Genomic DNA, 12,334 nt, shown 5'->3' with positions numbered 1-12,334 from the left:
TGTGGACATGCATAGGGGCCGCAAAAGTAACAATCGCGGCAGCATGGATAAAAAGGCAGCTCTCACTCTGTCACAATGGCATTCCCGGCTCTGGGAACTACTCTGTCTCAAGACGATGACAGATATCTTCCGCCATGATTATAAAAGTTTGCAAGTGAGGACCTCTTGTTGCCTTTCTTATACGAGGGTTGCCTCTGACCGTCTGTCTGCCCTCAGTTAGGGGTATGCATCTCTTTCAATTTTAAATGTATGCCGCCTGAATAGACCATGAAACTCCGCTATTACACTCCACCAACACCCACGTTGTTTGTTGGGAGGGGGTGGGTTTTTGTTGTTATTTTAGTGGTACCTTCCCAGTTGGAAGGTTTAAAGTAAAAACCTGTTGCAAAAGAAAGACAGGTTGAACATATGCATCCTTAAGGTGGGGACACCCCATGCCTTTATCTTATTAGACAATGTACTTCTTCCTCAAGGTTTGTTACGCAGAAGGCCTGGACTTGGATTGAATATACAAATTCAACTTTGTTATTTCTAACAATGCGATGATTTATATTATGGCTTGGATACTGCTTTTGATATACTATACGAAGTATATGCTAAACGCCAATAAAGATATGTTTGACAAAAATAGAAATCATACAATTGTAGGACAAATAGTACACCTCTAGACTTTTTGAAACTTGTACTAAGATGCAATAAAGGCAATATATATTCTTTCAAAACAAAAAATCTGTGGAGCAACCCGCCCTCCAGAACAGGAAGGAAAAGCATTATTCTTGTGTTGGCCATGCTTCTGACACATCAGATCCCAAGAAAAATCATACATATATATATTAAGGGGCATATTTATGATAGTCTTGTGTCACGTTTGCACTACGCAAAGTTGTACATGCATGACGCAAGCCTCTAAGCCGAATTTTTAAAGCCACACAAAGCCACTTTGCATCGGTTCGAGTGGCCTCATCAATCTAGAGTAGCATAACACTGCTCAAATCGCTGGGTTGCACTTCTCTGCCCTGTGTAGGCATTCCATGGGTATTGTGGTGGGTGTTCCCAGCATCCCCATATTTACAAGACCTTGTAAACCCAGAGACATTTATGAAATTCTGATGCAATGCTGTGCAGCAAGTCAACTAGAGGAATGCAGCACACATAGAAAGAGGAAAAATTAGGAGAATTGGGATATTTCTCCTCGTTGCGCATCCCCTGAGGAGGCGTAAAGTTTGGTGCATCCCCAGTGTGGCGTGGTGCAAACGTGACGCAAGCATCTGGCAGATTTGCCCCTGAGGATGCACTGGAACCTTACGTCTCCTCAGGGGACGCACACCAAGGAGAAATGTCACTATTTCTACTCTTTTTCCATCTTTCTACATGTGCTGCATTCTGTAGCACACAAAGAAAGATACAAAAAAGCCTCTCAGGATGTTTTTGTGCAGTAAGGAGCATCTTCCTGCCCAAAACAATCCTGACTACTACACAGGCATCCTTTCACCATAGTGCAAGGGTGTCTCTGTTGCCACAAGGCTGCCTAAATGGAGCCAGCGCAATGGAAAGGACAGGAATGCATTGTGTTGCCATAAATATGATGCATCCTTAACCTTTCCCTCTGGAGCACTGTGGCACAGCAAGTTGACTTCCTGAGCTGCATCAGAATTTGGTTAATATGCCCCTATGGACTTATTATAACGGGGAACAGCCATTACAACGCGGCTTTTACACGCAGTGCAGTTACATCGCATGCGTTACAACGCATGCGATGTTACAACGCTATGCCATTACAACGCAAGTCTGTACATCGACTTGCGCTAGATGGCGTGCTAACATTACAAATAGTATAGTTTACTATCCCAACACCTTCCCTACTGTTAAGTGGACTGGAGTTGGAATAGTAAATTACACTTTTTTAATGTTAGCACGCCATCTAGCGCAAGTCGATGTAAAGACTTGCTTTGGAATGGCATAGCGTTGTAACATCGCATGCGTTGTAACGCATGCGATGTAACTGCATGCGTGGTAAAAACCGGCGTTGTAATGTCACACATCCATTATAACATATAATAGGTTAAAAAAAAGTACAAAAATGCATTTAATCAAATTGAATACTAGATAATAAATGGAAAACATACCACATGCTTGACAGAGAGTTGGTTGCAAACAGGGGATTACACACAGGGAGTGGTCGTTTCACAGAGCCTGACTGATGCCGGCCCCGTGATTCGTCCCGCCACGAGCCTTGCTTTTCACCAAGTCTCTTTACAAGCAGCCGTGTTTTCCTGCTCTTCCACACACGCGACTCTGCGTGCCCTTGTTATCGCTTGGGACCTCCACTCCCTTACAACCTAACCTTTTTACATCTAGGGTTTCCTAGGACCTTGTGCTCATCCACCCCGGGTTTCTGATGGTGTGCCCCCGGGCCACTGCCATATAAATTATCGGATCCTGGTCCTGATGATGGCCTAAAACCCCTACAGGCCTAAATGCCTTTGACTTTCACAACGGAACTCTCGGCTCTCCCCTCAAGGAGACCGTACTTGATTACTTTTGTATTTATTATCATTTATTGTTTGGCTATCCTTACTCTGTATAATTTTAAACCTCGCTTGTTCTTCGTTGCGCCCTTCACCGTCGCTGTACATACTACCTCACGTGTCACTTGCGCCGTCACAATCCTTCATGAGCACTTGTGCACAGTATCCAACAGGTTACATGTCATTCAATGTAACGCAGTGTAACTCTTCGTTTGTTTGATCATATGAAACTGAAAATGTCAAATGTGTAAATGCACTAATACAATTTATATTGCAAAGAATCTTGTCTCCCTGGTTTTCTCCCCTTCTTGATTTATTTCTCAGTAATTAATTGTGCTAATTGTAATTGACCTCCAACTGACACCATTTTGAGACATTGTTGTATGTTACAAAGACTGGTCGTAGGGCAGACTCTGTGGCCAACCCCAGGCTGTACATAGTGAAGGTTGAGTGCACCATGGGGTTGACGTTACATATGGTAATACAATTTTTATTTATGTGAAAAAAAACCTATAAAATCTTTGGAAATAGCAATGGTTAAAGTGAAGTTATAGTTAGGTATTGTAATAATATGTGACTTTGCATTAAAAAAATCTTCGAAATTCACTGCAAAAACACCAAATGTTAGAGGGACGTTATAGTTAGGGGTACATGTAAATTAACTTTATATTTAAAAAAAATTACATTAACTGAAAAGACCTAAAGGTTAAAGGAACGTTATAGTCAGGTGTACATGTAAAGTATATTTATATATTAAATTTTTAAAAACCCAAAGAAATTTACTGAAAAAAACCTAAAGTTACAGGGACAATTAGGTGTCAAGTTGCACCAGAATAATTATGTTGTAAACAAAAAAAAGTCTGAAATTCATCAGTTATAGTTCTCTGTGATAACTATATATTGTGCCCCGACCATGCATTGCCAGAAAAAATACTGTTCAGTAAAAAGGCCCAAAAAAAGAAAATTAGGTGAGAGAAAAGAAAAGGGCAAATTTCCAGCACGAGGTGTCTGTGTGGGGGTCCACCGAGAGAACAAGGAATGAGGAGTCTCTCACTTTTGGAAGCCCTCAAGGTTCAAGATGAGGAGATCATTGGGGCATTAGTAGGTACTGGGAGAGACAAGCCTGTGGTGGTTAGGAGCATCCAGTATGCTTGTTTGAGAGACCACTGGGTAAAGTACACCCCATCGTGAGGGGATATTTTTATCAGAGTGTAGGTATTGAAGCACTCCATTCTGGGTGTCGAAGAACACTTAAACCTGGATATGAGCAGACTAGAGGATGAAGTGATGTGTCAATCCCTGGGTGTCATAGCCCCGAGTGCATGGCTAGGAATTTTACACCCAGAGCTCAGGGTTTTAGGAGCTGTGGTTTGTTTCATTGAATACATATTAGCCCAGGGACATCACAAGCATTCGCAATAAATCATCAGAGAGCAGCACTCAGAAATTCGCTTTTAAAGTAGGGTTTAGTGCCCCAGGCTCCCTGAGTCAGATTGAATCCTCACTTTTTCATTCAGATACAGATGCTATCCAACATTCAGATCTGCACTTTACAATGTACGGATGCTGATTGTTGTTACTCTCTACCTTCCTAAATACTCAGGGCCATTGTACCGCTGGTGCGTCACTTCTTTTGATGCACCAGTAGCGCAGTGTGCCTTCCCATATTTGCAAGGCAACATAAAGTCACCCTGCATGACTTTTCATTGCCTTGAAAATATGGGCCCTTTTCACGCACTACTCTGAGTGTTGCTGCGGGTGTTCCCATGCAGCATCCATAGAACCTGACACAGTCCCAGATGTAAAACGTTTTGTAAAGCTGAGAATGTGTCAGAATCCTATGCCTCTCCAGAGGCGGCATAGGAATGGCGCAACAAGGAGAAATACTTTTAATTCTCCTGGTTTTTTCCTTTTTCTAAATGCATAGAAAGAGGAAAATGAATGACATCAGATTTGTTTTTGTGCAGGAAGGTGTCCCTTCCTGCACAAAAAGAATCATCCCTGCACTGTAGACACCCTTTCAACATGTCGAAAGGATGCATGAACTGGCGCATGGCAGACAGTTGTGCTCCAGTGCAGGGGGAAGGACACAGATGCGTCATATTGTTTGAAATGCAGCCCGGCACAGCAAAATGGCTTGCAGCACCATGCTACGTCCTTTTTTTGTAAATGATGCATTCAGTTTGAATATGCAAATGATTTGTTGATATTTGTCATTCAACTTCCCTCTCCAATTAGTTCCTCTCCTTCATGTGCCTTCCTTTCTGTTCACGGAAATATCCATATAATGTATTACACCCCTTAAATGAATTTGTGCTAAATTTAGAGACTTGTGTTTTGGTGCAGACATTTCTGAGTCTGTCTGTTCTAAAATAACCGATAGTTCATCCAATGCACTGTTGTTAGAAATCTCATTCTACAAGAAAAGTCAGAGAGCACTTCATAAAATATATAAGAGCAGTACATTTGTCACATCCTTTTACCTGTGGACGAGAGTCGACAAAGTCTACAAAAGAAAACAAAATGAAAACAGACACAAAGAAGGTTAATAAATACTGCAGCTAATATATTTGTTGATTGTTGATAATTGGACCAGCAAAAGTAATCACATCTCTTGCATATTCTGTCTAACTGAAGTCATCTTTCCCTTTGAGTTGCTCCTGAAAATAACAACAAGAGGGGCATACTTACCTACTGTTAAGTTGTTAAACTAAACATCCGATCATGGAGTTGATTAACAGATAAATGCTGATGGCATCTTTATAGATAATGTCTGAAGTTAACTTTAAACTACCCACTGTTGTACTTTTGAAACACCCATGATTAGACTGGGCACAAGACAAAAGCAAAAAATTGATGGATTTAGGCCCAGATCTCTGTACTGGGGTGAATGCATGACATAGATATGCATTCTGTCCATCAACTGTTGTTTTTGCATTTGTCACCCCGAGTGGGACGGGTATGCCCAGTCGTGGGTCCTGTGCTCTCCATGCCACTGGAATCAAGCTATCCTGGCTGAAGAGGGGTGAAACCCCGAAACCGGTTCCAGGATGCTTGTTTCCAGTCCAGGGAGGACCTGGCATAGCAGTTCGGGCTGGACTGTTCCCATGAGGCACAAGGTCAAGACTGATTTGCATATTGCTGGGTTCAAACTGGAATGGCATGGTGAGCAAAAAAACAATGGATTTAGGCCCAGATCTCTGTACTGGGGTGAATGTATAACATTGTTCTGCATTCTGTCCATGAGCTGTTGTTTTTGCATTTGTCACCCCGTGTTGGACGGGTATGCCCAGATGTGGGTCCCGTGCTCTCCATGTCACTGGAATCAAGCTATCCTGGCTGAAGAGGGGTGAAACCCCGAAACCGGTCCCAGGATGCTTGTTTCCAGTCCAGGGAGGACCTGTCTTGGCAGTTCGGGCTGGAATGTTCCCATGAGGCACAGGGTCAAAACTGATTTGCATATGGCTGGGTTCAAACTGGAATGGCATGTTGAGCAACAAAATGATGGATTTAGGACCAGATCTCTGTACTGGGGTGAATGTATGACATTGTTCTGCATTCTGTCCATCAACTGTTGTTTTTGCCTGTGACTTCAGAAAGCATTAGCTACATGAGCATCACCTCCTAGTCCTGCACACTGATGCAAGTAGTAATCAATGGGGCATATTTATGAAGCCTGTGGCATCGCTTTTGCACCACAGAATGTGGTGCAAAAGCAACACAGCTCAGAAATAAGTTTTATAAAGCCATGAATAGCCACCAAGCATGGCCCTGAGTGTCTTTATGAATCTTGATTAAAGCAACCTAGCACAAATCACTGTGTTATCTTTCTCTGCATTAAGGAAGCATTCCAGGGGTGTTGTGTGGCAGTTCCCATGCAGCTCCCATGGTTTTTGACGGATTCCCCGATTTTCCAGAACTGGTACACCTGGAAATGTGCCAAAAAACTCCTTCACAGGACAGGCATAACACGTACAAATATCCATATTTCTTCTAGTTACTTCCTCTACAAGGTGTAGGCGTCACAAGTCATCCATAGTGGTAGGCAGTATAGCTTAAGAGTGCCTGGTCTTGAGAAGCACAAACTTAGAATTAATCATAATAATCAAGAGTATCCCAAAACACTGGTACAATGAAGTGTGAAGACTCTTTATCTGGATTTCATTAGCCTCTCTGAAGCAGTAATCAGAGAAAGGCAAAAGGTCACTCCTGGCCATCAAAATGTCTCACCCTTAACAACAGAATCTGCTGACTCACCCTCTCTCCCACAACATCCACTAAAGAGCATAGATTAAAAAAGGGTTAATCAGAAATTCTACTAAAATGTCCTCACAGAATATCTAAGGGAAACTGAGTGTTCATCCTTGATCATGTCAGTGTCTGGGTCTCCAGATTCAGGAAACACACTTGTACTGCCTGGGAATCTGTATCCATCCTCCAACCTTTGCTATGCCAAACAAGGGACAATCAAAAATGGATGCCTTGGGTACCACGGGAAGTTTGGAGGGGAAAGTGTGGTTGATCAAAATTACAGACTGGAGATCTTTTAATTTCGATGGCCAAAAGTTGGGTAAAATTAGTGGGTCCCTCGCTAAAGAACCTCCCATTTGTTCTGGGTCTCCGTTGTTCATTCTCCCTTCAGTCTAACTTGGAGAAGCTGAATTAAAATCATCGTTGGTTTTGGCATGTGGATCCCATGTAGTTTTTCGTTTGTTTCCAAGGGGGGGCTACCCAGCTAAGGGCAGGATTGGGACTGGCGTCTCCCAATGTGTGTTCGTGGATCATACATTGCAAGAGCTTTGCAGTTAGAGAGACTGCCTGAGAGGTGCTCCTTCTCGTTACTGGCTGTGGCACCTGCTGGTGGAGCTTTCGGTGCAAGGGGTTTGCCTCCATTGGGGGGGTGTTGATATAAGAAGTGTGTTATAAGTCCTGCTGTTGGGGCCTTTTGGGGCAACTTTGGGGCAGAGACTGCCTGGGCTGCATTCCGTGTACTTCTTAAGGTCTCTTAAGACCTTTTAAGATAGGTTTAAGAGAGGTTTGAGAAGCTGAAGGGGCTTATTTTTGGTCATCCTGCAATGGGGGGCCTGATATTTGCTGGCTGGAGGAAACCGCTGCAGGTGTTTCCTTCCTCCATAGACTTGCTGTGCACTGGAGTGGTGCCCTGGGCTCTGTAGGAGCTGGGGCATCAGATTGCAGTGGTGTCAGCTGGCTGGCTTGAGGAAATCTTTTGGCTTATCATCTTTAGGGACCCTCTCCCTCAACTCTTCACTGCCATCTTTCTTCCTGGGGGTCCCTACCAGCCGCCTCTGGCCACTTGTCTAGTGGGGCCTTCCACCAGCCGCCTGGAGGCTGATGGTTTTTGGGTCCTATGCAGCTGGTATGGTCCCTGCCACTGGAGATTGGTGTGGGGCTGGGCAAGCTGTCTCCTTGCTGGCCACTCTCAACCTCTCTGGCTCACTGGAGGCACTAGTCGGCAGTCTCAAGTTGCTGAATTGTGTTTTGGGGCTTTGATGTCATGGGAGCAATCATTCTACTCTTGATGCAAACCAGGTAGATCTGCGGGTCTCCTTCGGGGTACTCTGGGCTTGTGGGCTTCAATCGGCTGGTGTCACCGCTTTGTTGACCTGGATTTCGTAGGCACCAGTGAGCTGTGACGAAGTGCGGATGAGGCCACTCCTGGGATGGGTTGGAAACACGGGCAGGCCTTCTGATTATGACCCCGCATGCTGCACCTGGCACTAGCCTGGCCGCGTTCATGGGGGAAATCTCGGCTCGCACACTCACAATCAGCTACAGCTGCAGCGCCCGTTATCATTTAAAGACTTTTGAGCCTCTTCAGTAATGCACTGCAGGAGGGGAGAAGGGGGGATGTAGCTTTCCAGCAACCATGGGATGGGCTACTGGCTGCCCCCATAAGTCTCCCCCTGGCCTGCAGCACCCTCTGTCAGTGGCGGTAGCAGCAGGAGCAAGGGCAGGCAGACTAAGGCCAGAAACTGCGGCGACACACATCACAGACCACTGCACTTACTACTGGCCGCTGACCGCTGTGCCCGCTGACAGCTATGTCCTTGGTGAGCCATCGCTGACCTCCGCTAACCTCGAGCATGGTTCCAGCTCCTGACTCCTGGCTCTGCGGCTCCTGGCTTGCTACTTCAGCGTCTCTTCTCTTCAGTCACCCGGAAAGTGCCAGCATCTTATGTCTTTAGTCACGCAGAACTAGGAGGTGTTCTATCCCTTTCTGTCTGAAGAACGACCACATATACTGTATTTCTATATACTCCTCAAAGTACATAAAGGCACACAAAAAGAAATATTTGCCTCCAGGACACACAATTGTTAAGGCGTTGGGTCTACCTTATAACCTCTCTCAAGAGTTTGAGATTGGTTCTGAAGACTATTAGTAAAAAGAAGTTATCCTACTAAACAGCTATGAAGGACATGATCAGTATACTTGAGGGAATAACGTTTCATTCGCCTCAGGAACAGCTCATAAGCATGGACGTGGAACCATTGTACATAAATATTCCTCAAGAGGGATCCCTGTGGGTAATATATTTAATATTGTCCAATATAATGAGGACTCCGTGACTCCAAAATACTTTGTACTCAATTATACCCATTTCTCCCATTTTCTTCTGGTTTGAAAATTCATTCTTTCTCCGGACACATGGTACCTCAATGGACAACACATTTGTCTCAAGTGTGGCCTTTCTTTATCTGTTTGACGTTGATTTGAGGAATGAGTTAAATATCTCTAACTCATACATAGAACACATCAGAATCTGGAAATATTATTTCAATGACGTATCGATAATATGGAAAAGCAATGAACATCTCAACCAGGAATTTACCAACTGGCTCAATGACAGGAAGGAATCCGAAAATTCCCAGGTACCATCAGCAGGAGGGAACTCTCCTTTTTGATTTAATAATCACACCATATGAGCAAACATACCAACAGTAACAATCATATATAATCATATGTTGTCCATGAAGCATGCCTCTTCCTCACTAACACATCACTCCTACCCTCGCCAATGTGAATTACTTGTTTTGAGTTTAGATGTTGCTTCAAAACGGAATTTAGCTGTTCATATAAACACCTCCAAAAAGGAACACAGTTTTAGCAGCAGAAATAAACATATGCTTGACACCCCACTTTTCAAAAAAGAGCTACCTTCTACTTCTGAGGATACGAACCCAAAATATGTAATGACCCCATGTCCATTTCATGAATACCCTTTGCTTAACTATTCTCAAAATCTACTGAAATAAATTCTCAGAAACGAATGCCCGAGCTCAGGCTCTGCCTGGTTATTATGTATGTCCCCAACAAGTCGCTAAACCTAGTCCCGAGCACTGCTTGCCACAGGAGTAAGTGATTCAATCCAGTAGTCTTAAGTGCTGCAATTCTTCCTTTATTTTGCTAACATATGGTTGTCTCGAGCGAACACGTGTTTTATCATTTATGACTACTTCAGGGCTTTATTTATCGAAGTGCACCAAACCTACATTCCTGGATTTAAGATCTGAAATCGTTCCAAGTCATCTCATCCATGTTTAACTCAGATGGATGGTAAGTGGCTCTCCTAAATGGGTTCATGTGTCCTCCTTAGCCTCATGTGTTCAGGCGCCACAAACACATGGCGCTACAGAGGGCATTATCACAAGAGACACAGTACTTGATGTACATCGAGGAAACTCGTTGCATTTTGATAGGTAACCTTCATAATGTTGTTCTGATCATGCCCAGCCAGGTATAAATATTTGTGCCCACTTCTTGTTTTTAAGTTTATTTCAGAAACGTTTGGTATTTTCATAAACAATCAATGATAAAAACATTTATATTTTTATAAACACATGAACTGTACAAAAGGTTCTTCCAAAAATATGTTCTGAAATATTTTATTAATAGGGAGAATAAAATGCAAATATGAATGCAAACCACACTTAAAGAGCATTTTTGGTTAAAAAAGTTGACTTTTTGTATTGCAAGTAGCGCAAAAACAGTCAGTCGGAATTTGATTAAACTTGGCAGTATTGTAGATAATGGCATGCAGATGATGCTTTTTGTGGTGCCATCTAAAAAGGGCAAGTATTTTTAGAGTTATTAGCAGTTTTAACTTAAAGATATATTTTGTTGCAGTATTTTTGAGGTAGTACTGTGGTACATAGCAATGACAAGTAATTATCTGATTGGATCCTGACTGCCTTTGCAAAATTTCAAGGCAGCCATATTGTTTTAAGGTCACTTTGTGGGAGTTCTGTCATGGTGCCTTAAAGATAGGTAAATATTTGGGTTTATCGCCACATGTATGAAGCCCTTTGGAGTTCGCAAATTAGCTGATTTGCAGATTTGGCCCGTTTGCAAACCCAAACAAGTCATTTCACATGTGTCAAACCCAAATTGCAAATCAGTATTAGGAAGGGTCGTGTTTAGGGCTTCACTTTATAATACCGAATGGCATCAGTGTGTAAGAATGTTTTGCGACCGAAATGCTGTCGCTGAACTTTCGCATTTTACCACCTACTTCAAGTACCCCCTTACCCTTTGTGTATGTTTGTAAAAGCATTTTTTAAGAGCAGGCAGTGGTCTCATGGACCACTGCCTGCTCTAAAAAAATGAAGGGAACACTTTTCTTCTTTTTTTTTCAAAATACAACCCTTCAAGGAAAACGGGCTGTTTTACAAAAAAAGATTCAGACCTCAGCAGGCCTCCATCCTTGTGATTTTTGCGATTCCGAGGGGGTCGCAAATTGCGATCTACCTAATTAATATTAATGAGGTAGTTCGGTTTGCGACCCACTACAAATCGGTATATGAAACTCATGGAGTTTCATTCATTGTACATTATGATTACCTAATTGCGATTCTCAGGAAATCAAAATTAGGTCATCGCAATTTCCAATTTTGATACATGTGGCTCTTTATGTTTCCATACCTAGTATCAACTATTTGTGATAATAGGTAGGGAAATATAATTAAAGGTTTCTATAAATTAAAAAAAGATACTACAGAGTATTGAGGTACTACCTAGGTAGTATTGCTGTACCCTAAACAATGTTAAAAAAAAACAATATTTAAAAACATTGACAATTTTTTATATATTTAATTATGTCTAAAAATGTCTACACATTGCCGTTCTATTGCCCACAAATTACTGCGTTACTTTAAAAAATTGCATTTTTTGAAAAACACAGTATCTGGTGAATACTGGAGTGGTACTGCTTACACTGGTTACATAAATATATAGACAATTATACTTTAAAGAGAATGGTAAATGGTTGGGAACAACAAAAAAACCTTCTACTTACATATGCTTAAGGCCCTAAGCCACAACTCACTAAAAGTATACTAAAAAAGATGATGGCTGACTTCTAAATTTGTGAAGCCAGGACATTAGCCAATTATAAACTGGCCAGGTACCACAATATAGAGATAGCATACAGCGGAATACCATGGCACAATATGTCACTATGGGAAACGTTGGAATTCTATTGCATTACCATTGCGTTACACAGAGTGTTGCAAGGGCTAAGCAATACTTATGCAAGATTTACCAAACAACGCAAGGCCAGCATGCGTCACTATGCTTTGCTTGGTGCAGCTACAGAAACGCAACGCCATGTAAGCCACTGCCTTGCGTTACTCTGCACACTATAATCTACTGTCCACCAAAATTTCAACTACATCTGTACCCCACTAAACTGTACAGCTATACACTATACATCACTCAGTGCTATGCTATGCTATTCCACTGTATGCCACTGCAGTGTACACCACTCCACTGTATGCCACTCCACTAT

General features: G+C 42.6%; 1 long non-coding RNA gene across 1 annotated transcript in view; it reads right to left on the bottom strand.

The window, feature by feature from the left end:
• The window catches only part of LOC146806018 (uncharacterized), a 325,041-nt gene that overhangs the window by 285,514 nt on the left and 27,193 nt on the right, over window positions 1-12,334 (bottom strand). Inside the window, exon 2 of the long non-coding RNA XR_014967543.1 lies at window positions 5,012-5,034. This is a non-coding gene — a long non-coding RNA (uncharacterized LOC146806018). The remainder of the gene's footprint in view (window positions 1-5,011; window positions 5,035-12,334) is intronic.

The sequence above is a fragment of the Triturus cristatus genome, chromosome 8 (assembly GCF_964204655.1).
Source record: "Triturus cristatus chromosome 8, aTriCri1.1, whole genome shotgun sequence".
Taxonomy (NCBI): Eukaryota; Metazoa; Chordata; class Amphibia; order Caudata; family Salamandridae; genus Triturus; species Triturus cristatus.
Note: the sequence above shows the minus strand (reverse complement) of the source record. Positions and strands in the feature narration are given on the sequence as shown.